This window comes from Saccopteryx bilineata, chromosome 6 (genome assembly GCF_036850765.1).
Source record: "Saccopteryx bilineata isolate mSacBil1 chromosome 6, mSacBil1_pri_phased_curated, whole genome shotgun sequence".
In the NCBI taxonomy this organism is placed as follows: domain Eukaryota; kingdom Metazoa; phylum Chordata; class Mammalia; order Chiroptera; family Emballonuridae; genus Saccopteryx; species Saccopteryx bilineata.
The window spans coordinates 4,596,378-4,622,057 of record NC_089495.1 but is presented as its reverse complement, the minus strand read 5'-3'; the positions used below and the strand labels follow the sequence as shown (position 1 = coordinate 4,622,057).

Sequence of the window (25,680 nt, the reverse complement as noted above, 5' to 3'; positions counted from 1 at the left end):
GCTGCCCAGGCATTCAACTTAGAGAGAACCCTGTTAATAAAGTGCCACTTTAAAAACCCATTTACAAAACTCTAGAAAAAATTAGGTATCAGTTCACTAATAGAATTATTTAAGAAAATTACAATTTACCCAGCTTAGAATCTTTTGCTGAAGGCATAGTGTTCAAGTGTTCAGTCTGAGCCCAAGTAAAAACTAAGCAAAGTAGGGAAATTAAGAAATAGGGAAAGAGGAACTTTCCCAGGTGAACATTTAGAAATAGATTTTACTAAAGTAAAGCCACCAGCACAGGAATAAAAGTACCTCTTAGTTTTTATTGACACGTTTTCAGAATAAATAGAAGCTTTCACTACTAGAAATGAGACCGCAATAGCAATTGTTATGAAATAATTATATGAAATTAATCATTAAAATTATGTCTATTAATGGAACAGCATTTATATCTAAGTTCTCACACCTAGTAAAAAAGGCACACAATATTAATTAGAAATTACATTGTGGCTTTCCTGAAGGCCACAGACTTCAGGAAAATTACACTGAACACTGAAAGAATCCTGACCAAATTCATTCTAAAAACTGGTGAAAAGTGCACTGGCTTACTTCCCCCCCATTGCTTTTAAATTCAAAATACACCCCAAATTCACGCCATATATAATTGTATTAGGCAGGGCAACACCTATTCTCCATAAGATCCCTTACATACCTTCACAGTGATGGTGCAAACGGATCCCACCAAGCCCTGTAAGTGGACCCTGAGAAGGATAACATGCCCTGCTCCAGCCACAAACCAGAAGCTTGGCAGGTCTATGCACATCAGAAGCCCAAGGAGCTTTGCCATGGGAACCTTTATAATTGAACTTTGGGAAGGAAGGTAAACTAAAATCAGAGAAAGGCCAGAGCAGGTCATCTTAAGGTCTGATACGTGTGCTGCTGTAGGTCATACAGAAGGGAGATATAAGAGTCTTCCCTAGAAGGAAAGCTACAATGTAAATAAATAATATACGTGTGTGCTTATAGCTACCCCTATAAAGTAACCTATAAATATTAACGTCTTAGAGGAAGGACACCTCCTAAAAGAAGTATATTTTTTAAAAATCACTTGTTGTCAGCTTCGTTGTCCCTAAAGATTAAAATTTTTGAAATGACGAGTTTTGATTAATTAGAAAGGAATAGTATACTTTAATAATGAATGGTAGAAAGTACATAGATAGTTTAGAAAGAAAAAGGAAGAAAGTAAGTTGTTATGAAAGCTAGTTCTTTCTAAATAGATAAAAAGTTTATAAAAGTTAAGGGTTATGTAAGTTGCAGAAGTTTTGTGCAACTTGTAGGCCATTTGAGAAAAGGTAAACTCTACCAAATTAGTGACACTCAGAAGTCACTATACCCTTAAACTACAGGGTAATATAAAGCAAAATCAAGAATTTGATTAAAACAAATAAAACCAATGGAAAATGTAACAAGGTGCCAAGAAACTGTAAAATTGTTAGCAGGAGTAAAGCCATTTTATATACTTTCTGTAATCCCCATTTTGAAATTTTTGTATTTTTGTAACTGCAAACTTGCAAGCTAAGTAAACTGCAAGTTGTACTGTCAGCAAAGATACTGTAACATGTCAGAAACTGGGCAGCAGAGACTTCCTGATAAGATAACAGTAGTTCTGCTTCTGTAAACTGCCGCTAGTGGTTTTTGCCTTTTAGACCCTAAACCAGTGTTTCCCAACCTTTTTTGTGCCATGCCCCACCTTAACCTTTCTAAAATTTTTATGTCCCCCATGTAACATACATAATTTTTAACATTAAAAAATTGATTTGTTCACTTAATAAACATAAATGATAGGTTCTAGGAAGAAATCACTATGAAATTGTTAACAAAACATAGTAAGTAAAATTTCAAAACATATAATGAAAAACAGAAATTTAAATTCCAAATAATTTTAATACAGATTTTTCTATATTAATTTATTATTTTAATTTAGTGTGATCCTTGTGCTTGATGCTTGCTGCACAGAGATTTTATATTAGGTTCCAATTTGGTTAGCTTTAGTCTCAAGTCTCCACGTTGTGCTATATCCAGCCAATTTCTTTTTTTTACCAGTAAATCATTTACAGCACTAAATCCACATTCAGCTAAAAATGAAGATGAAAACGGTAGCAATAGTTTTCTTGCACATTTGGTTGAATTTGGGTATTTGATTTCTGTTTCCTCACAAAGCCATGCCATCGCTCCTTTGATATTAAATAAAGCTTTAACTGACTCATCATTTTGCAATTCTGCGAGTTCATCTTGATACTGCATATTTGATATATCAGACAAACCCACTAACATTGGCTGCATCATCCATGTTGGGAAATCAATTTGTTTTAAATCAGAAAATCTTTCTTTTAAATCAGCCGATAGAATATTCAAATGATTGACAATAATAAGTAAAGCAGTATCAGTTACTTCACATTTTTGGAGCCAATGAAACTGTTTAAAGTTCTTGTTTTTAATATGTTGCTGACATAACTCAATATTGGTAATGAAACCAAATATCTTTGCATTTGCATTGACAAGTTTTATTTGTTCCTTGAAGTTGCTTATTTAATATATTTAGTTTTTTAAAGATATCGGCTAAATAACTCACAAATGCTTTACCATCTATTGTTAACAGATACTTCATTTCAGGTTTGTCGCTTAAAAAATCACTAAGAGTATCAAACAGTTCCATAAATCTTTTCAAACAGTTTCCTTTAGATAGCCATCTTACTTCAGTATGAAGTAAAAGTCTCACATGGTCTTCATTTTGTTCTTTACAAAATAGCTTGAAAAGACACTCACATTTGGCACTAGCTTTAATAGCATTAACACACTTTATTACTGTATGTAATACTTCATTCAGAACAGGCGAGATGTTTTTAGCTACCAAGTTTTCCCTATGAATAACACAATGCACAAGAATCATTTCTGGATTCGCATCTTTCATCAATTTTAAGCAGCCATTTTTCTTGCCCATCATATTGGGAGCACCATCTGCAGCACAAGATGTTATCTTTTTCATTGGTATATCATTGACATCTAAGTAGTTTTTTAGCTTATTATATATATCTTTGGAGGTAATGGTGCTTTCTAATATTTTACAGAACAACATTACTTCAGCAAAATGTCCTTTATCAATATATCTTATGTAAGTTATCAATACTGCCTCACTGTCTCTCAAAGTTGATTCTTCCATTTGCAAGGAGAATTTTCTTGTTTTCAGCTTTTCAATAAGTTGTTTTTCAATATCCTCACTCATTTCGTCTATTCTTCTGCTAACAGAATTGTTACTGAGTGGCATAGCTTTTACATCTTTGTCATCTTTTTCAAGAACTGTTTTAAGAAATGCTGATATTGATGGTTTTATTAAATTCTCTCCTATAGTGTGATTTTCTCCAGTTTTAGCGATGAATAAAGAAATTTGATAACTAGCCTCAAGAACACGATTATTAGTTGAAGTATGAGCAGTAAATAGAGACTTTAATGTTGTTCTTTTTTCAAAATTTTTCTTTAAAGTTTTAAAGTAACTCAAATCTGAATTACTATGAGCACTATGTTTCGCCTTCAAATGCGCCTCAAGATGACCTCGTTTCATTGATTCGTTGGTCAAGCATTGCTGGCATAAAAGACAAAAAGGAATCCGCTCATCGTGAACAGAGGGTATGAACCCAAATTTTAAATATTCCTCCGAATATTGATGAGTTTTTTTCTTGCTTGCACCACTCATTTTACTATGAGCTATAATAAAAATAAGATCAATTAAAAATTAATATTAAAATATGTGTTAAAATATATTCAATGTGACATAGAGTAAACGTATACTAAAAATTCATATTTATTTAAATGTATATAACACATTTACTATACTACCACTGCAAATCAAAAGGTATCTATATTTTTTCCACTTGACAAAATTTTCTGGAAAGTTATGCTTCTAAAATTAAAATTGCTGTGCATGCACTATTATAGCCCAAATAATATTTATAAAATATTAGTGCTTTCTAGCCCCGATGCAAGAAGTACTTAATAAAAAGTTTAATATTGATAAAAATAAAATTAAATACTTACCAATTATATCTATACAATATATATGTATATTTATTAAATCAACAAGCTTTTACAACAGTTTTGACTGACATTTATTTTAAATTAACACCAACTGAATGATGTGAAACACTACAGAAGTTGCGATGGGCCAATTAGGTGAGAATAACTGCGTTGTTTAGTGAGTTTTTAAAACGTCCAGGGTTCCCCACGGCAGACGGCACGCTCCGCTGTGAACCCAGGACGAAGTTTACTTGACGATGCCAATCATCCAGTTGATATTTTGGTCTCGTCAAACGAAATTATACTTAATAATTATTTACCGCAATTATTTAAGAATTGCATTTTTTGTTAAATTTGGCACCGATATCTAGCATTGCATTTAAATGGCCTGGGGCGAAAGAGTTAAAGTCGTGTCGAGTCCATTTTCAAATTGCCCCCCTTAACTATCGAATTGCCCCCCTGTGGGGAGTGGGCCCCGCGTTGGGAAACACCGCCCTAAACCCTAAATGTTCAGATCTGCAGGATTTGGTCTGTCTAGGCCTGCAGTGGCTGGCTTAAAATAAAATCCTTTTAAATTCTTCTGTAATTTTAGGCCTGACCTGTGGTGGCGCAGTGGATAAAGCGTCGACCTGGAAATGCTGAGGTCACCGGTTCGAAACCCTGGGCTTGCCTGGTCAAGGCACATATGGGAGTTGATGCTTCCAGCTCCTCCCCCCTTCTCTCTCTCTCTCTTTCTCTCTCTCTCTCTCTCTCTCCCCCTCTCCTCTCTAAAATGAATAAATAAAAAATAAAATTTATAAAAAAAAAAAATTCTTCTGTAATTTTAGTGTCTTTCTGGAATTCGCTGGTCACTTTAAACACTTTCTTTCTTTCTTTCTCCCTATCTCTCTCTCACCTCCCTCCCTTTTTCTTTCCTTCTTACCTTCCTTCTTTCCTTCCTTCCTTTCTTCCAAGGCTGGTAGAAGAACTAGAAACCGTGTCCTCCTCTTGTATGTGCCCTTACTGGAGAATCAAAATGACCACCTTTGTGCTCCTGGTTGGCACTGCAATCAATTGAGCCATCTGGCCAGGGCTTAATTTTTTGTTTTGTTTTTCTTTTATAGATAGAAAAAAGAAGAGAGAAGGGAGGGGGAAGGGAACCAAATGCTGCCCATGGAAAAGGCAGGTGTAAAAGTCCCTGTGCTTCCCCATTTTTATCATGTTTTCTTTTTGCCAGTGACCCCATGACTCACCAATGTCTTCATTCCTTCTACTGGCCCAGGATCTGGGCAGCATGTCCTGGGCTTTATTCAGCTCAGAGTGATCAATATACAGAGTGCTGACCAAAAAGTATAAATCTTGAGAGGTAAAGTTAAAAAAGGGATTTTATTTATTTGTTTGTTTGTTTGTTTGTTTGTTTATAGTGAGAGAGAGAGAGAGAGAGGAAAGAGAGAGATGAGAATCATCAGCTTGTTGCAGCATTTCCATTGTTCATTGATTTCTTTCATATGTGCATAGACCGGGGGCTCCATCTAAGCCAGTGAACCTATGCTCAATCCTGCAAGTTTGGACTCAAACCAGTGACCTTGGGCTCTAGCCAGCCACTTAGGGCTCAAGCCAGCGATCTTCGGATCACTTCTATGAGTCCAGCTAAGCTGTTGACCCCATGCTGAAGCTCGTGAGTCAGCACTCAAACCAGCGACCTTGAGTTTTCAAACGTGGGACCTCAGTGTTCCAGGTCAATGCTGTATCCACTGTGCCACCACCACTCAGACAGAATTTTATTATTTTTATACAATAAAATAGAGTTTTAACTGAGTGTAGTTGTACAATGCTATTGTTAATATTTTGATCCTTATCTTTACTTGATGTACAAAAGGACCTCGACTTGTGCAGCTCTGTTCTGATCAGGAAGAGGACAGTTACCGGATATGGATGGTGGAACAGGAAGATGTGAGATGTCCATCTGAGTCCAAGTTGAGATATGACACCCACATCCTATCCTTCCCACATGCAGATTGCTGTGACTCGGGAAAAACACTCCTTACTTTCTGCCGGCCCTGGTGGCTGGGATCCCAGGGCCCTGGTGTGGCTGAGAGCAGTCTGCACCTGGACTGTGAGGTTTGGGATCTTTTCCAATGTGATCCGAAAGAACTCCCACCCCAATGGGGTCCGGGCTTTGTTTCTGTCATGAGTCAGCAGGGACAACAAGTTTCCATGTCCAGGAAGTGCCTGTGTTTATTTTCTCCGAAGGTCCTGTCTGTTTGAAATTAGTTTTCAAAAATGAAATAGTTGGCCCATTTATTTCAGTAGGTTGTTCAGATTCAATTCGGGAAATGTCCTCTTTGCCCCAAGTACCGCAAACCATTTCACAGTGTGTCATTTCCCCTCTGCGTTTTCTCTTTCCTATGGAAAATTTACAATCTTTTGATGTTTTTCAAAGTATTGGTAAATTTATGTTTTTCTCTTTGCCACCACAGTCTGTATGTAGAGCCATAGTCACATGGTCTCCCACACGTGAGTGTCAGTGCTCTCGTGTCCTGTGCGGGAAGGAGAAAAGAGGCTGAGAGGGGCGCATGCTGACTGATGGTAAAGGTTCAGAGTAAGTGTTTCTCATTTGACTGTTTGCAGGGAAAGGTCACCTGAAGTAGAAGTGGCCACAGGGCAACGAGCACATAGAAGGTTCTATGAGCACAACACAGCCTCAGGGTAGAATCCAAGTTCCTGGCTTTAAGACGTGTGTGGTGACCAAGGAACTGAGAGAGGGGGCAGAGGGCTGCTTGTCATCTGGAAATAAGGCTTCTCTGTCTCGGTGGCTTCCCTGCAGTCTCCCTCTCAGCTCAGGACCAAGCAAGCACCTGTCCGTGGCATTGCTAAAAATATATCGTTTCTTGTTAGGTTATATTAGATTCAGGATGTAATTATTGTTAACTAGTAGATTGAATCTCTATAAAAAGACATAGAGCCCTGGCCGGTTGGCTCAGCGGTAGAGCGTCGGCCTGGCGTGTGGGGGACCCAGGTTCGATTCCCGGCCAGGGCATATAGGAGAAGCACCCATTTGCTTCTCCACCCCACCCCCTCCTTCCTCTCTGTCTCTCTCTTCCCCTCCCGCAGCCAAGGCTCCATTGGAGCAAAGATGGCCCGGGCGCTGGGGATGGTTCCTTGGCCTCTGCCCCAGGCGCTAGAGTGGCTCTGGTCGCGGCAGAGAGACGCCCCAGAGGGGCAGAGCATCACCCCCTGGTGGGCAGAGCGTCGCCCCTGGTGGGCGTGCCGGTTGGATCCCGGTCGGACGCATGAGGGAGTCTGTCTGACTGTCTCTCCCCGTTTCCAGCTTCAGAAAAGTACAAAAAAAAAAAAAAAAGACATAGAGAACATTGAGACCAACTCTTTCCTTTGATATTGACTCATTTACCATTTGTGATCCCAATGAAGACCGCTGAGTTCACCGTCACTGGGCATCTGAGCTTTACCAGTGGCTCTGGGACTCCCCTTTCTCAGTTCATTATTTGAGACCACTGATGCTGGCCATTATGCTCCGGTTTTGGTGTAGTTCTTACTTTTCCCTGTTGGTGGCACCCTGATTTTGAGTCCTGGAGGTGGAAGCTGACAGTCTCATGGAAATTGATAGAGCTGGTCAAGGCATGAGAGAATTAAGATTAACTCTTACAGTGGTCATTGGGGAAATCTAACCATTGCATCCAAGGGGAACTATTTATTTCGCTGGTCTTCGGGTATGACCCACTATATTGATTGTCTCATTGTCATTGTTTGGGATTACAGATGCTGGTCAATATACTGTTTTTTGGGTGTAGTTCTTACTTTTCTCTATTGGTAGCACACTGAAGCATTAGGTTACTTGATCTTGTTGACATAGCTAGGAATACACACATGTGACTGCTATCCTGAGATAATATACATATCAATGCCCTCTCACATCTTAAAATTAAAGAAAATGTAACACAGTCCATTAGTACCATGTTTTCTGAAATCAAAAACAACATTTTGTTCACTCCAGACACCTTTCACATTTGAGTTTTATTATGAATGGATTAAATGTTGTCTTTTAATGTTATTCTAAATATATTCAATTTTGATGTTTTTGTTATTGCCATGTAAATGCTCAAAATGTTCATTATTGAAATGGAAAAGCTGGATAACTTAATGTAGATCATTCAGGATGTCTCTGACCCGAGTCCATCACCTCCATGCTCATTCTCTGCCCCGCCCACATACTCCTCTCCTCTCATGGTGCCTGCTTCTCTCCCCCCTCATCCCACGCCCCTCTGACAGGCCCTCAGATGGGGTCAGACCCTGTAGCATGTGGACAAGTGTCACCTGAACCTTCTCCAGCAACATGTTCCGTACCAAAGAAGGAGATGGCCACGTCCTGCTCCTTGTCCTCAGGCTGCTCCTGGGCGGGCACCTGGTCAGCTGTCTCCTTCAGGGGCTCAGCCCGGGCCTGGAAGGCCAGGAGGAGCAGGGCAGCGAGGAGGGTGAGGGTCCTCATGGCTGAGAGTCCCCTAGAAGTGCTGGTTAAGTGGGAGGGCAAACATGAGTGGTGGGGAGGAAGAGCCAGCATGCACTTATAGTGCAGTAAGTGGGGCTCAGGGACTAACCTGTGGGGCCTCTGGCTGGCCTGGGTCTAGGGCCACCAGGCATCCAGCCTCTTTGATGCTCCTGTCCACGCCCCTTCATGTCAGCAGGCATCCAAGGGCTCAGTGTCCACACTTGTTTAATGTTGATAGTGATAACAAGGACCTGGTATGCGTTCTGTGTGCCATCTTCTTGGGTATTTACCTTCTAGTGTTCAAAGAGGACAAGGACTAGAGCTCTCATTCAGTGAGCACAGGGAACAGCTTTATTCTGTGCCTAATGTGGGGCCCTGCTCATCACTGGAGGCCCCAACCCTGGGACCAGACCTTCCCCCATTGGAGTAGAGGGTTCGTTCTCCAGGTTCAAGGACTGTGGGGAGGTTGCTAGGCTTGGCTGGGTGATCTCCTGAGGTGGAGGGGACAGTGACTCAGACTCTGTGAAGAGAGCACAGAGGGACAGGAGGGAAGGAGTTGGTCAGAGTTCAGCTGAAAGAGACGTTCATTTCCTGACGTCTGTAGAATTTAAACATATCACATAGACTGCTCTCCAATGACTTGTGTTCTTTTTTAGAAATAAGTGATACAAAAAAGTTTCTGCAACCTTCCTCTGAAAGTTTTGATGTTTTAAAGTAAAAAATAATTCTTGCACAAAAAAGAGAATTCTAAAGAAAACTGAGTGATGAGTGAGACTATTGGTCCCCCTCCCTGCGCCAGCCCTCCACCTGTTCTGCAGGGGCCACCAGGGTCCCCGTGTTCTGAGTATCCTTCCTCACCCCAGAATTACCTCAAACACTATTCCAGCAGCACAAACACTGTGTGAATGGTGTTATACCATCCTACTGTTTATACATCACCTCTTAGCAGTCTCTCATTCATCACTAAATTCTGACAGTTTGGTTATTCTTAACTATATTCAGTTGCAAGCATAACAGCAGTGAGTATCCTCCTGTTTATTTGTGACTGTTTTCTAGAGAACTGTCCCTAGTAGCATGTAGGTTCAAAGTAACACGTACTATACATTTAAGAGATATTAATGTATCATCCTCTGCATAGGCCCTGTCAACATCACCCCCTAAAAAATATGAGCCCTACTGCTGCCCACGCACTCTGGGAGGTGATTATAAGTCCCTGTGATCCTCCAATTTTATTGTTTATGTTTCTAAGCCTGGGCTCCGGGCAGCCATGTGCTTTGTTAAAAATACACTGCATGTCCATGACCCTCTTGCAGCTGAGAGTGACCATTACACAGAGTTCTGACCAATCAAATGTAACATCTGAGTCAGACCCATTATTAAATAATAAAATGAATTAATGTAACGGTTAATAGTAGTGCTGTGTTATTCTTTTATATTTTTTCCCTTTATTTTTAATTGGAGGATGGGAGCAGCTTAACTTGTGGCCTCTCTGTCCTGCCCATGGGAAGGACAGTTACTGCATGTGGATGGCGTAGCCAGGCAATGGGAGATGCCCGTCCTGAGACCCCAGTTGAGGCACGTCCCCCACCTCCGGTGCTGCCTGCATGCCGATCGCTGTGAGCTGTAAATAACCTGCTCCTGACTCTCTGAAACCCTGGTGGCGGGGACCCTGGGGTCCAGGCGTGGCGGAAAGCAGTCTGCTACCTGAACTGTGAGGGTTGATCTCTGTCCCAGAGTGACAGGTAAGACCTGCAACTCGGATGGAGTCCTGGCTTTGTGTCTCTCCTGAGTCACGGGGCAACATGTATCCACATTGAAGAAGTGCCTCTGTTTATTTTCTCTGAATGTCCTTTCTTCTTAGCATCGGTTTTGGGAAATGAAATATTGAATACTTGGCCGATTTATTCCTTTTAGTTTGTAGTGCTTATTTATACATTCAGGAAATTGTCACTCTGTCCCAGGGCCAATAGAACATTTGCATGGTCTGTCACTTCCCTTTGGCTCTTTCTCTTGTTTACACATATACTTTGCATTTTCATGTGCTGTTAAAATTTAAGGTCTTTTGTGAGTTTTGTCTCTTCCTTACTTCCGTTTGTGAAGCTCGGTCTTCCGTGTGTCAGTGCTCCCGTGTCTTGAGCGGGACTTGAGAGGGGAGCATGGTCCTTTCTAATTTAGTTTCAATTTAAGTGTTTTTAGTTTGAAATATTCACAAGGAAAATTTTCTTGAATTACTGTATTTCCCCAGGTATAAGATGTTTCCATGTATAAGACACACCTTAATATAGGGGCCCAAAGTTTGAAAAATAAATTGTATTACATAAAGTTATTGAACTCAAGTTTTATTCATCATAAAATTCATACAAGTCCTCATCACTGTCACAACACCAGCCCACTAGCTTGTCCTCATCTGTGTCTGATGTCGAATCACAGTCTTCATATATTGCCTCTTCCTCAGTTCCTTCTATGGCATTGGTTATGTCACAACCACTGTATAAGATGCACCCAGTTTTTAGACCCCAAAATTTTCAAAAAATGGTGCATCTGGTGCATCTTATACATGTAGAAATACTGTAGATGTGGCCAAAGTGCACAGATCAAATAGAAGGTTCTATGAGTACAACACAGCCTCAGGCTAGAATCCAAGGTCATGGCTTTAGGGTGTGTGTGGCGACTGTGTAACAGGGAGAGGGGGGCAGAGAGGTGCTTGTCTTCTGGAAATAAGGCTTCTGTCTCGGTGGCTTCCCTGCAGCCTCCCTCTCAGCTCAGGACCGAGTGCCTATCTGTGGCATTGCTGAAAATGTACCGTTTTTTGATAGATTATATTAGATTCAATACAAGATTTTTGTGACTGGTAGACTCAATCTCTTTAAAAAGAGAATTGAGATAAACTCTTACAATGGACAGTGAACTAATCACCATTTTAGGTTTCGTGAGGGGACCATCATTTCATTGGTGATAGGCATGACCTGTGTTACTGACCGGATCAAAACTCTGCTTTCCTCTGGCCATTATTTGAGATGAGCAATGCTGGTCAGTCTACTCCATTTTGAGTGCAGTTCTTACTTTTCCTTGTTGGTGGCACCCTGAAGCATTAGGTCACTTGATCTTGATACGGCTAGGAATGTGCACATGTGAGTGAAACACCTGCTTATCCTATAAAGTATCTCCACATATCAATGTCCTCTCCTGCTTTCAAATTAAAGAACAAGTACCATGCTCGTTGAAACTACTCTTCTTGAAGTTAATGGCACCTTTTTTTAATTTTCTTAAGTGAAAAGCAGGCAGGCAGAGAGACAGACTCCCTCATGTGACCCAACTGGGATCTACCTGGCAAACCCCCTGCTGGGCAAAGCTCTGCACTTCTGGGGCCATTCATCTGCTGCCTGGAAGCCAAGCTATTTTAGCACCTGAGGTGAGGTCATGCAGCCATCCTCAGTGCCTGGGGCCAACTGGCCCTAACTGACCATGGCTAGGGGAGGGGAAAAGAGAGAGAGAGAGAAAGAGAGAGAGACAGAGGGAAACAGAAAAAGAGGAGGAAGAGAGAAGCAGATTTCACATCTCCAGTGTGCCATTACTGAGCATCGAACCCAGGATGTCCATACGCTGGGCCAACGCTCTACCACTGAGTCAACCAGCCAGGGTTCAATTGCATCTTTTAGTACACTACATAGGAATGTTTCACTTTGAGTTTCATTATGAATCAATTGAATATGGAAAGTTAAAGTTTTCTTAATTAAGCATCATGGTCCTTTTTACTGGTTTTCTTATTGCCGTGTGAGCTCAAATGGTTCATCATCTGATTAAAAGGCTGGTTAATTTAATGCTGACTATGCAGGACAGAATTTTCTGTGCAAATACATCACACTAATTAAAATAATAGAGGAAGAGACAAGATGGCCACAGAGTAGGTGGACGCTCCAACTCCCACTTCCCAGAAACAGGGTGGATTACAACTTAATTCTGAGAACACTCATCTTGAAAGACTAACTTTGGATTAACTAAGAAAATTCTATATCCAAGGACCACTGAAGAAGCCTCACTGAGACTGGTAGGAAAGGTAGAGATGTGGAAAGGGCTATCCCACTCCCTGGAGGAGCACCAGCTGGGAGGGATTCTCACAATGGGGAGGGATGCCCAGCAAGTTGTGGGTCTTCATCAGCAAAACCAGAATTCCAGCCTAGAACCCTGGAGCCTGAAAGTGGATTTTAGACTGTATTTGCCTGAAAAAGGTGCCTAGATACTGTTTGAGAGAAGGAGGAAGAACTCTCAGACCCAAGCTCTATATTAAAAAACAGCATGGAGAGCCTCACTCAGAGCCAATTTCCCAGAATTCCAGGAGTGGTGAGTGCTGGGAGGACTAGAGTTGCCAGGGGAGAGTGTGGACTCAGAGGCACAGGGGTAAACACTTTGAGAGATGGACAACTTAACTCCTGGGCTGAGTCATTCCCCAATTTCCTGGGAACAGCATCAACAAAAAAGGGAAGAAATTACCCTGCCCATCAGAAGCTTTCCTGCCCCAGTTAGAAAAAAGAGGTGCTGCCCTGGCCGGTTTGCTCAGTGGTAGAGCATCGGCCTGACATGCAGAAGTCCCAGGTTTGATTCCCGGCCAGGGCACACAGGAGAAGCACCCATCTGCTTCTCCACCTCTCCCCCTCTCCTTCCTCTCTGTCTCTCTCTTCCCATTCTGCAGCCAAGGCTCCACTGGAGCAAAGAGGGCCCGGGCGCTGGGGGTGGCTCCATGGCCTCTGCCTCAGGTGCTAGAGTGGCTCTGGTCGCAACACAGCGACGCCCAGGATGGGCATAGCATTGCCCCCTGGTGGGCGAGTCGGGTAGATCCTGGTCGGGTGCATGCAGGAATCTGTCTGACTGCCTCCCTTTCCAGCTTCAGAAAAATACAAAAAAAAAAAAAAAGAGGTGCTTAAAGGCAGGCAGCATGTTAGGGAAACAAATAGTGTGTTCAGAGGTCTATGATACACTGCCCGCCGCACTGCTGACTGATCACAGGGCATGGCCGGGACGGAGGCATCAGGGCGTGGTTGTGGAGGCCAGCATGGTCCCTGTGAGCATGCAGGCTAGGAGGCAGAGGCATAAACCCTAGGCGTCCACAGCAGAGTCTGGGATCGCACACAGTCCTGCTTGCTGCGTGGGCCTTTTTTTTGGAAGTGCAAGCTTAAAGAAGAGCTCCTCACACCTGACCCAGCTAAAACATAGAAAACACCAACACAAACAGCAAAAGGAAGAATAATAGCAGATAAGTAGTCCACAGTGGATTACAAACAACAGCTGATGCCAACCCAAGAAAACCTAAAAATAACACAACTGAAAATTGGAGAGAGACAATACCAACCCTAGACTTAGCTAGCTTCACAAACAACACACCCAAATGAGGAATGTCTACACAGACAAAATGGGAAGACAGAGAAATGCAATCCAAATGAATCAATAAGAAAACCCCCAAATAAAGAACTGACTGAGATTGAAATAACCAAACTACTGGATGCAGAGTTTAAAATAATGATTTTAAGAATGCTCAATGATCTTAGAGCAACAATGGATTGAAACAATGAGCACCTATATAAAGACATAACAAGCATCAAAAAGGACATTGAAATACTACAGAAGAACCAGTCAGAAATGACAAATGCAATATCAGAAATGAAGACTACTCTAGAAGCAATTAAAAGCAGGCTAGATGAAGCAGAGGATTGAATCAGCGATTTAGAAGACTAGATAAATGAAAGCACCGAAGCAGAAAAATAAAAAGAGGCTGAAAAAGTCTGAGGAAACTCTAAGACAGCTCTGTGACAACAGGAAGAGAAACAACATCTGCATCATAGGGGTTCCTGAAAAAGAAGAGAAAGAACAAGGGAGAGTGCTGGTTTGAAAAAATTATAACTGAAAACTTCCCTAAGTTGATGCAGGAAAAAGTCACACAAATTCAAGAAGCACAGAGAACTCCATTAAAAAGAAACCAGAACAAACCTACACCAAGACACATCATAATTAAAATACTAAAGTTAAGAGATACATAAAAAACACTAAAAGTATAAGAGAAAAAATGTCAATCACCTACAAAAGAGCCCCCATAAGAAGCACTTCCAAATTCTCAATGAAACATTGAGACCAGAAGGGAATGGCAAGAAATATTCAAAATAGTGCAGAACAAGAGCCTATAAATAAGACTTCCTTATCCAGCAAGGCTATTGTTTAAAATTGAAGGAGAAATAAAAAGCTTCCTGGAAAAAATAAAAAACCTCAAGGAATTCATTACAACAAAACCAATGCTGCAAGAAATGTTTAAAAGCCTATAGTAAACAGCACACAGGAGGAAAAATATAGCAAAATAGGAATGCAGATTTAAAAAATAAAATGGAAATAAAAAACTACATATCAATGATAACATTAAATGTAAATGGATTTAATTATCCAATCAAATGACATAAGGTAGCTGCGTGAATTAGAATACAGGACCCATACATATGCTGTCTACAAGAGACACACCTCAAAAAAAAAAAAAGATACACATAGCCTAAAAATAAAAGGTTTAAAAAAATATTTCATGCAAATGGAAATGTAAAAAAACTGAGTAGCAATTCTTTTATCTGACAAAATAGACATTAAAACAAAGGCTACAGTAAGGGAGTGTGAAGGTCACTACATAATGATATTATTGAGTGCAATCCAACAGGAAGATATAAACATTATAAATATCTATGCACCTAATATAACAGCACATACATATATAAGAAGACTTTGATGGACATAAAGGCCAAGAGCAACAGTAATACTATAATAGTAGAGGGTTTCAATACCCCACTGACATCACTAGATAGATCCTCAAGAAAGAAAATTAACAAAGAAACAGCAGACTTAAAGGACACACTGGGTCAACTGGATTTAATAGATATCTTCAGAACCTTTCACCCTAAATCAGAAGAATATACATTCTTTTCAAGTGCTCATGGTACATTCTCTAGAATAGACGACATGTTAGGGCACAAAATGGTTTCAACAAATTTTTCTCTGATCACAATGGAATGAAAATAGAAATTAACTACAACAGAAAAACTGAAAAATATTCAAATACTTGGAAACTAAATAGCATATTATTAAATAACAAATGGGTTAACAATGAGATCCAAGAAGAAACAAAAAATTTCTAGAAATGAATGAATATGACCATACAACAACTCAAACTTTATGGGACACAGCTAAAGCAGTCCTGAGACGGAAGTTCATAGCAATACAGGCACCCCACAAGAAGCTAGAAAAAGCTCAAATTATCAACTTAACCCTGCATCTAAAAGATCTAAAAAAAAGAACAGAAAGTAAAGCCCAGAGGAAGTAGAAGGAAGGAAATAATAAAGATCAGAGCACAAATAAATGACATAGAGGCTAAAAAACAATACAGAGAATCAATGAAACCAAGAGCTGGTCCTTTGAAATGGTAAACAAGATCTATGAACCTATAATCAGACTCACCAAAAAAAAAAAAAGGACTTAAATAAATAAAATTAGAAATGAAAGAGGAGAAATAACAACTGACACAAAAGAAATACAAAGATTGTAAGAAAATACTATGAAGAACTGTATGCTGAAAATTTTTTTAAACCTAGGTAAAATGGACAAATTCCTTAAAACATATCAACTTTCAAAAATCAATCTTGAAGAATCAGAAAAAATAAACAGAGCAATTACAACAAATGTGATCGAAACACTTATCAAAAAACTCCCAACAAAAGCCCTGGGCCAGATGGCTTCACAGGTAGATTCTATTAAACATTCAAAAAAGAACTAATGTCGATACTTGTCAAGCTATTTCAAAATACTTAAGAGGAGGAAAGATTTCCAAGATCCTTTTATGAGGCAAGTATAATTCTGCTTTCAAAACCAGGCAAAGACAACATAAAGAAAGAATATTATAGGCAATATCCCTGATGAATTTAGATGCTAAAATTCTCAACAAAATATTAGCAAACCATATCCAGCAACACATGAAAAAAATCGTACATCTTGATCAGGTGGGATTTACTCTAGGGAGACAAGGCTAGTACAATATTCGCAAATCAATCCATGTGATTCATCACATAAACAAAAAGAAGGAAAAAAAACACATGATAATATCAACAGATGCAGAGAAAGCATTTCATAAAATCCAGCACCTATTTATAATCAAAACACTCAGCAAAGTGGGAATACAGGGAACATACCTCAACATGACAAAGGCCATCTATGACAGACCCACAGCCAACATCATTCCAAATGGACAAAAGTTAAAAGCAATCCTCTTAAAATCAGGAACAAGGCAGGGGTGCCTCCTTTCAGCACTCTTATTCAACATAGTTTTGAAAGTCCTAGCCACAAAAATCAGACAAGAAGAAGAAATAAAAGGCATCCAAATTAGAAAAGAAGCGGTAAAACTATCATTATTTGCTCGTGATATGATACTGTACATAGGAAACCCCAAAATTATAGTAAAAAAACTACTGTAACTAATAAATGAATTCAGCAAGATGGGAGAATATAAAATTAATACTCAGAAATCAGAGGCACTTTTATACACCAACTATGATCTGTCAGAAAAAGAAATTAAGAAATCAACCCCCTTCACTATGGCAACAAAAAAATAAACTACCTAAAAGTAAATTTAACCAAGGAGATTAAAAACTTGTACTCAAAAATTATAAAACATTGATAAAAATAATCAAGGAAGGTACAACCAAGTTGAAGCATATACCGTGTTCATGAATTAGAAGAATAAACATCATTAAAATGTCTATATTACCCAAAGAAATTTATAAATTCAATGCAATACCAATTAAAATACCAATGACATACTTCAAAGATATAGAAAACATATTCCAAAAATTTATATGGAACCAAAAAAGAACACGAATAGCCTCAGCAAACTTGAAAGGGAAGAATAAAGCAGGAGGTATCACACTTCCTGATATCAAGTTATACTACTAGGCCATTGTACTCAAAACAACTTGGTACTGGCATAAGAGCAGGCATAGAGATTAATGGAACAGAATGGAGAACCCAGAAATAAACTCACAGCTTTATGGAAAATTGATTTTTGACAAAGGAGGTAAGAGCATACAATGGAGTAAAGACAGACTCTTTAACAAATGGTGTTGGGAAAATCGGACACCTAAGTACAAAAAATGAAACTAGACCACCAACATACACCATTCACAAAATAAAATCAAAATGGATAAAAGACTTAAATGTAAACATAAATATGAATATATAAACATATTAGAAGAAAACATAGGCAGTAAGCTCTCCGACATCTCTCGCAGCAATATATATTATATTTGCTGATTTATCTCGAAGGGCAAGGGAAATAAAGGACAAAATAAACAAATGGGACTATATCAAATTAAAAAGCTTTTTCACAGCTAAAGACAAAACACACAATGAAAGAACATATTCGACAATATGTCTGATAAGGGGTTAATAACCAAAATTTATAAAGAACTTGTAATACTGAACACCAGGAAGATAAAAAATCCAATAAAAAAAATGGGAAAAAGAAATGAATAGACACTTCTCCAAAGAGGACATACAGATGGACAATAGGCAGATGAACAAATGTTCAACATCACTAATCATTAGAGAAATGCAAATGAAAACCACAGTGAAATATCACCTGACACCAGTCAGAATGGCGCTCATTAATGAAACAACACAGAATAAGTGCTGGCAAGGATGTGGAGAAAACGAAACCCTCCTGCACTGCTGGTGGGAATGCAGACTGGTGCAGCCACTGTGGAAAACAGAATGGAGATTCCACAAAAAATTAAAAATCGAACTGCCTTTTTACCCAGCCATCCCACTTTTAGGAATATATCCCAAGACCACCACATCATTGATTCAAAAAAAGAAATGCACCCTCATGTTTATGGCATGATTGTTCACAAAGTATCACGACAGAAAAGCCTGTATTTGTTACCAAAGCTAGTGCATCTTCCAGCATAAGACTCATTAACCCTGCAAAGCAGCCAGGTTGGCACATACACCTGGCTCCTCTCTCAAGGCCTGCAGAGAGAAGAGGAGGGTCAGGTACAGTGGACATGGTCAGAGGGAGCAGAGGCAGAGCCAGTATCAGGGACAGCCACTGAGAAGTGACCTGACTAATGCCACAGACAATACTTGCTGCATTAGGGTGAAAGGTCGCGTGAAACTTTCTCAGCTCCGCCCCCATCCTCCTCTCTCCTCCTGGTGCCTGCTTCTCTTCCCCCTCCTCCCACCCCTGACTGTGAGCCCCAACTCCACATCCATCTTACAGGCTCTCAAATGGGATCAGACCCAGTACCATGTGGGCAAGTGTCACCTGAAGCTTCTTGAGCGACGTGTTCCTGTTCTTTAAAGGAGATGGCCATGTCTTGGTCCTAGGGCTCAGGGTCGTCCTGGGTGGGCACCTGGTCAGCTGTCTCCTGCAGGGGCACAGCCTGGGCCTGGAAGGCCAGGAGGAGCAGGGCAGCGAGGAGGGCGAGGGTCCTCATGACTGAGAGTCCCCTGGAGGTGCGGGTCGGGTGGGAGGGCAGAGTGAGTGGTGGGGAGGGCAGAGCCAGCCTGCACTTATAGTGGGGTGGGCGGGGCTCAGCGACCACAGGGCAGTGAGGGCAGCAGGGCCTCTGGCTGGCCAGGGGCCAAGGCCGCGGGGCCGCCCAGCCTTTTTGATGCTCCTGTCCCCACCTCTTTGTGGCAGCATGCGTCCCTGGGCTCAGTGTTCACTTCTTTCATGTTGATAGTGATGACGAGGACCTGGTGTATATTCTATGTGCCATCTGCTTGGGTATTTACCTTCCAGTGTTCAAAGAGAACAAGGACTAGAGCTCTCATCCAGGGAGTACAGGGAACAACGTTCTTCTGTGTCTGGTGCAGGGCCCTGCTCATCTCTGTAGACTACGACACTTAGACTCAATGGTTGACACAATTGAGGGGAGGGCCCAACAAGTTTACGGTCATTACTGCCCCGTGGGGGATATTTCAGTATCCTAGGGTATAGTTTCCTATGGAGGACAGAGCAGTGACTCAGGCTCAGGTAAAGATGAGCACAGAGGGACAGAATGGAAGCAGTTGGTCAGAGCAAAAGAGAAGGAGACAAGAGTTAAAGACGTCAGTAGAATCTGCACTCATCACATAAACCATTCACCAGTTACTTATGTCCACTGTAAAAGTAGTAAAGATAATGAAGTTTCCACAGACCCATTATGAGATTTGTAATGTTTTTTATAAAAGTATTAATTTAGCCCTGTTTGGCCAAGCGGGTGCATGTCCCAGATTTGACTCCTAGTCAGTGCACACAAAAGAAGCGCCATCTGCTGCTGTACCATATCCCTTTCTTGCTTCTCTCTTTTTCTCTTCTGCTTCTGCAGCCATTGCTCAATTGGAGTGAGTTGGCCCTGAGTGCATAGGATGCCTCCACGTCCTCCTCCTCATGCATGAAGAAGAGTTTGGTTGCTGAGCAATGGAGTTACGTCCCCAAATGGGAGGACATAGGCCATAGAGGGCTTGCTGGGTGGATTCCGGTCAGGGCGCATGCAGGAATCTGTCTCTGCCTTCTCTCATCTCACTGAATAAGAAAAAAAATTCATATACATATATATATATATATAAATATAGATATAGATATAGACAGATATAGATAGATAGATAGATGATAGAAAGATAGATAGATAGATAGATAGAGCAATATATGAAGTTATATATAAATCTATGCACAAAGGAAAGTTGACAAGGTAGCTGAGTGATGAGGGAGAACACCAGTCCTTCCTCCCTCACTGTCCTACGTCCATTATGCCGGAACCTGCAGGGTCATATGCTATATTTCCTATCTCTTTTCTTTTTAAGAAAACTTTATTTATTGATTTTATGAGAAAGAGCTCATGCAAGCAAGAAAAGCATCAACTGGCAGTGTTGCCTAGGAGTTCCCACTCCTTTGCATTTATTGGTTGCTTCTCCTACGTGTTCTGACCGGGATAGACCCACCACCTCAGGGCTCCGGGACGATGCTCTATCCACTAGGCAGCTGGCCAGGGCTTCTGTCTCTTCATTCAACAGAGGCTTTAGCCTGACCACAGTTATGTCAGCAATCACAGACCAGCATAACTATGTTTATAGTGTTCACCATCCCAGTGTAATATATGTCATCATTCTTCAAAAATGTCTATTTTGTTGATTTTAGAAAGGAAGGGAGACAGTAACAGGAACATCAATCTGTTCCACCATGTGCCCTGACCGGGGATCGAACTGGCAACCTCTGAGCACCGGGACAATGCTTTAACAATCTGGCTATCTGGCCAGGGCTTTATGTGATCAGTCAATGCTCTCTTATTATCATTAAATACTGAAAATTTTGTTATTTCTAAACATTTCCAGTTATAAGCATAACTCCCATGAGTATACATTTACAAACACCATCTTGCTTTTTCTGACTCTCTTATAGATAAACATCTAGGAGTAGATTGTGGGGTCCCAGCACACATCTTATACATCTAACAGCATTAATTTATTGTCCTCTGCAGAGCTCACCCCAATATCAGTCACCAAACATATGAACCCCACCACTGCCCACCCTCAGGGAAAGGTGTTTAACAGGCCCTGTGATTCCCCAATATCATCCTCCTTTCTTCCAGCCTGGGCTCTGGGCAGCCACGTGTCTGTTAGAAATACACTGGATGTCCCTGAACACCTGCACTCAGAGTGACCAAAAAATGACATTTGGACGATTGAAATGTAATATCTGAGACAGGCCTATTTATTAATAAAAAAATTAATTACTGTTACTCCTTCATGGTTGTGTTAGGCTATTGTTTTATATTTCTCCACATTTTCGCATGGAGGACGGGGGCACCTGGACTGTGGCCGCTGTGTCTGACCAGGAAGAGGACGGGTCCTCGACATGGACGGCGTAGCAGGAAGAGGCGAGGTGTCCGTCCTGAGACCACAGGTGAGCTGTGTCCCCCACATTCCGAGCTGCCCACAGGCAAATTGCTGTGACTCGGGAAGACCACACTTCACTCTTTCTGCAGGTCCTGGGGGCTGGGATCTGGGGACCTGGAGTGGCTGAGAGCAGTCTGCTCCCTGGACTGTGAGATTTGGGACCTTTCCCAACCTGATAGGTAAGAACTGCTGTCCCCAATGAGTCCTGGCTTTGTTTCTGTCATGAGTCAGCAGGGAAAACACATCTCCATGACTGAGGAGTGCCTGGGTTTATATTCTTAGAATGTCCTTTCAATTTTAGCATCTGCTTTGGAAAAAGAAAGAGTTGGTTGATTTATTTCTGTAGACTTTTAGGATGCATTTCAAAATTCAGGACATTGTGTCTTTGTCCCAGGAATGACAGATCATTTCCAGAGCATCATTTCTGGGGAGACCTCTTTTTCTAGTCAGTGCAGATACTTTGGATTTTGATGTCATTTAAACATTTTTTGTTGTTGCTAGTTTCTGAGTTTTGGGTCTTTCCCAGTACTTTTGATAAGCCTGGTCTTCCAAGTGTTCATGCTTTCGTGTCCTGGAGGTAGAAGCTGACAGTTTCTTGGGAATTGATTGCACTCTTCAAAACATGAGAGAAGTTAGATCAACTCTTGCACTGGTCATTGGGCTAATCTCACCACTGCATCCAAGGGAGACTATCCATTTCACTGGTCATTGGGCATGACCCACAATACTGAATGACTCAATGCCATTGTTTGAGACCACCGATGCTGGTCAATATACTCTATTTTTGGTAAAGTACTTAGTCTTAACAGTTGGTAGCACGCTGATGGATTAGTTCACTCGATCTTGTTGGTACAGCTAGGAACTTGCACATGTAACTGAAAAACATGCTTATCCTAGAAAATATCTGTATATACCAATACCTCTACACATCTTACAGTGAAAAAGCCAGTAACATGGCCATGGAATCCACCATTCCTGCAGTCGACAACACCTTTCAGTACCTCCATAGGGAGTTTTTACTTGACTTTCACTTTGAAGGAATGAATGTGTTAGGTTCAAATGGTCCCAAATGAGAATTACGTTCATTTTTATGGAGCAGGGTGACAGCTGTGGGCAGTGAGTGTGCGTAGCTAGGGGGAAAGGGGACTGAGCACAAAGGACCAAAAAGAGAAAAACAGGCACTCTTATTGCCAGGACAATAGTGTGGTGATTCCCAGGGACAGGGTGGAAGGGGGGAATCAAGAGGTTGGGAGATACATGGAGATAGAAAATAATAACAAATATGGGCTCCCAAGGAATCAAGAGTTCAAATACTATAGAAATGTTTACCTGAACCTATGTACTCAGGTTGATCAATGTCACCTCTTTCAATTTAATTCATACAGAAAAGAAAAAAGAGCAAAAAAAATAGAAAAGATCTATGTTCAATATTGCTGTTTTTGGTAATGTTGTTTAATGCTCAAATTGTTCATTATTGGGATGGAAAGCTGGTTAATTTAATGTAGACCATCCAGGACTACAATTTCCATACAGATAAACCACACAAATAAGAAAAATAGAAGAGGCCCTAGCCAGTTGGCTCAGTGGTAGAACATCAGCCTGGCATGCGAGAGTCCCGGGTTCGATTCCTGGCCAGGGCACAGAAAAGGAGTGCCAATCTGCTTCTCCACCCCTCCCCCTCTCCTTCCTCTCTGTCTCTCTCTTCCCCTCCTGCAGCTGAGGCTCCATGGAGCAAAGTTGACCCCGGGCGCTGAGGATGGCTCCATGGCCTCTGCCTCAGGTGATAGAATGGCTCTGGTCGCAACAGAGTGACGGCCCAGATGGGCAGAGCATCGCCCCCTGGTGGGCATGCTGAGTGGATCCCAGTCGGGCGCATGCAGTAGTCTGTCTGACTGCCTCCCTGTTTCCAACTTCAGGAAAAAAGAAAGAAAGAAAGAAAGAAAAATGGAAGAAAGAATAGAAAGGGAAACAGTGAGTTTAATGCTTGAAGTTCATTCTGAAGAGAGAAAGAAGAAAAGGGACAGGTCTTCCGTGGAATGTCACACATTGGCGGTTCAGTGGTGGTAGAATTCTCACCTGCCGTGGAATGTCACAATGCTCTGGGTCTCGGTCCACAAAGTTCACTGAGAGCAAAGATTGTATAGACGGCCATTGATTGTACAGTTCCCAGAGGGACGCTCACTTCTTTTGCATGAACCTTTTCTGCACGTGCAGACGGTGACTCTCTGCAGGCCTGCGGAGGGAAGAGGAGGGTCAGGCACGGAGGAAACGGGCACAGGGAGCAGGGGCAGAGCCTATATCAGGGAGAGCCGCTGAAAAGTGATCTATCTATTTACCATAAACAACACCTGCCAGATTAGGGTGACAGGTCACATGTCTGTGTAAATCACAAGCACTGGCTGACTCTGCGTTGGTCACACAGACCCATGACCGTCTCTGACCCGAGTCCATCACGTCCGTGCTCATTCTTTGCCCCGTCCCCATCCTCCACACCCCTCTTAGTACCTGCTTCTCTCTCTCCTCATCCCACCCCCGACTGTGACCTGGACTCCAACCCCTCTGATGCGGTCAGACCCTGTAGCACGTGGTCAGGTGTCACCTGAAGATTCTCTAGCGACACGTTCCTCTTCTGTGAAGGAGATGGACACACCCTGGTCCATTGCCTCAGGATAGTCCCGGGTGGGCACCTGGTCAGTTGACTCCTGGGAGGCCAGGAGGAGCAGGACAGCGAGGAGGGCGAGGGTCCTCATGGCTGAGAGTCCCCTGGAAGTGCGGGTCAGGTGGGAGAACAGAGTGAGTGGTGGGGAGGGCAGAGCCAGCCTACACTTGTAGTGGGGTGGGCGGGGCTCAGTGACCACAGAGTAGTGAGTGCGGGGCGGGGCGGGGGGGGGGGTGGAGGGCGGCTCAGGCTGGCCTGGGGCCAGGGCATCTGGGCCTCCCAGCCTCGTTGATGCTGTCCCTGCCCCTTTGTGGCAGCACGTCCGTGGGATCAATGTCCACGCTTGCTTCACTTTGATAGTGATGATGTGGACCTGGTGTGTGTTCTGTGTGCCATCTGCTTTGATATTTACCTTCTAGTGTTCAAAGAGGACAGGGACTAGAGCTCTCATTCAGGGAGTACAGAGAACAACGTTCAACAACGTTCTTCAGTGTCTTGTGGGGCCCTGCTCATCTCTGGAGATCCCGACATTTAGACTCAATGGTTGACACAATGGAGTGGAGGGTCCAACCTGAAAGTGCAGTGTCATCACTACCCTGTGGGGGAGGTTTTAATATCTGAGGTTATAGGCTCCTGCGGTGGAGGGGACAGTGACTCAGGCTCAGGTATGGTGAGCACATGGGACACGATGGAAGGAGTTGGTCAGAGCAAAGCAGAAGGACACAGGGTTAAGGACGTCAGTAGAATCTGTGCTCATCACAAAAACTGCTCACCAGGTACTTAGGTTCTTCTATGAAAATAGCAAAGACAATGAAGTTTCTGCTCACTTCTTATGAGATTATTGATGTTTTTTATAAAAGTAATAATTTTGCCCTAGCTGTTTGGCCAAGCGTGTGGATGTCCCACATTTGACACTGGTCAATGCACAAACAAGAAGTGCCCATCTGCTTCTCCACTCCTTCCTCTCTCGCTTCTCTCTCTCTCTCTCTCTCTCTCTCTCTCTCTCTCTCTCTCTCTCTCTCTCTTTCTCTATCTCTGAGTTTCTCTTCACCTCCTGCAGCCATGGCTCAATTCGAGTTAGTTACCCCCGATGACGTAGGATGCCTCCACGTCTTCCTCCTCAGGCATGAAAAAAAATCTGTTGTTGAGCAACAGAGCTACTACCCTAGATGGGGAGAGCATAGGACATTGATGGCGAACCTATGACATGTGTGTCTGCACTGACACGTGTAGCCATTTTTGATGACAGGCAGCCACATGTGGCCACATACCAGAGAAGTATGGGGCCACATATCGAGAACGACATTTCTTCTTTGGCTCCTGCATGGCCAGGTGCAGTGGTTAGGATAAAACATTTGCTGTAGTGCAGACACTCTGTGCCGGAGGTCTGTAGGCCAAAACAACAGAACTCCAGCGCAGAGTGTCTGGTTCTGGGACTTCTGCTTAGGCCGTTTTTCTCAAAGTGACACACCACTCGAGTTATGCTCGGTTTTTTGACGAACTTTGACACACCAAGCTCAAA

At 42.1% G+C, this 25,680-nt stretch overlaps 1 protein-coding gene and 1 long non-coding RNA gene across 2 annotated transcripts in view; one reads left to right on the top strand and one right to left on the bottom strand.

The window, feature by feature from the left end:
* Positions 1–25,680, top strand: part of LOC136308487 (defensin alpha 4-like) — a 148,446-nt gene that overhangs the window by 78,496 nt on the left and 44,270 nt on the right. The gene's annotated exons all lie outside the window — the stretch shown is intronic.
* LOC136307661 (uncharacterized) lies at positions 19,877–24,246 on the bottom strand. The gene is made up of 3 exons (XR_010725981.1): positions 24,099–24,246; positions 23,576–23,732; positions 19,877–20,129 (listed from the first exon to the last, which is right to left on the bottom strand). It is a non-coding gene; the product is annotated as an uncharacterized lncRNA (long non-coding RNA).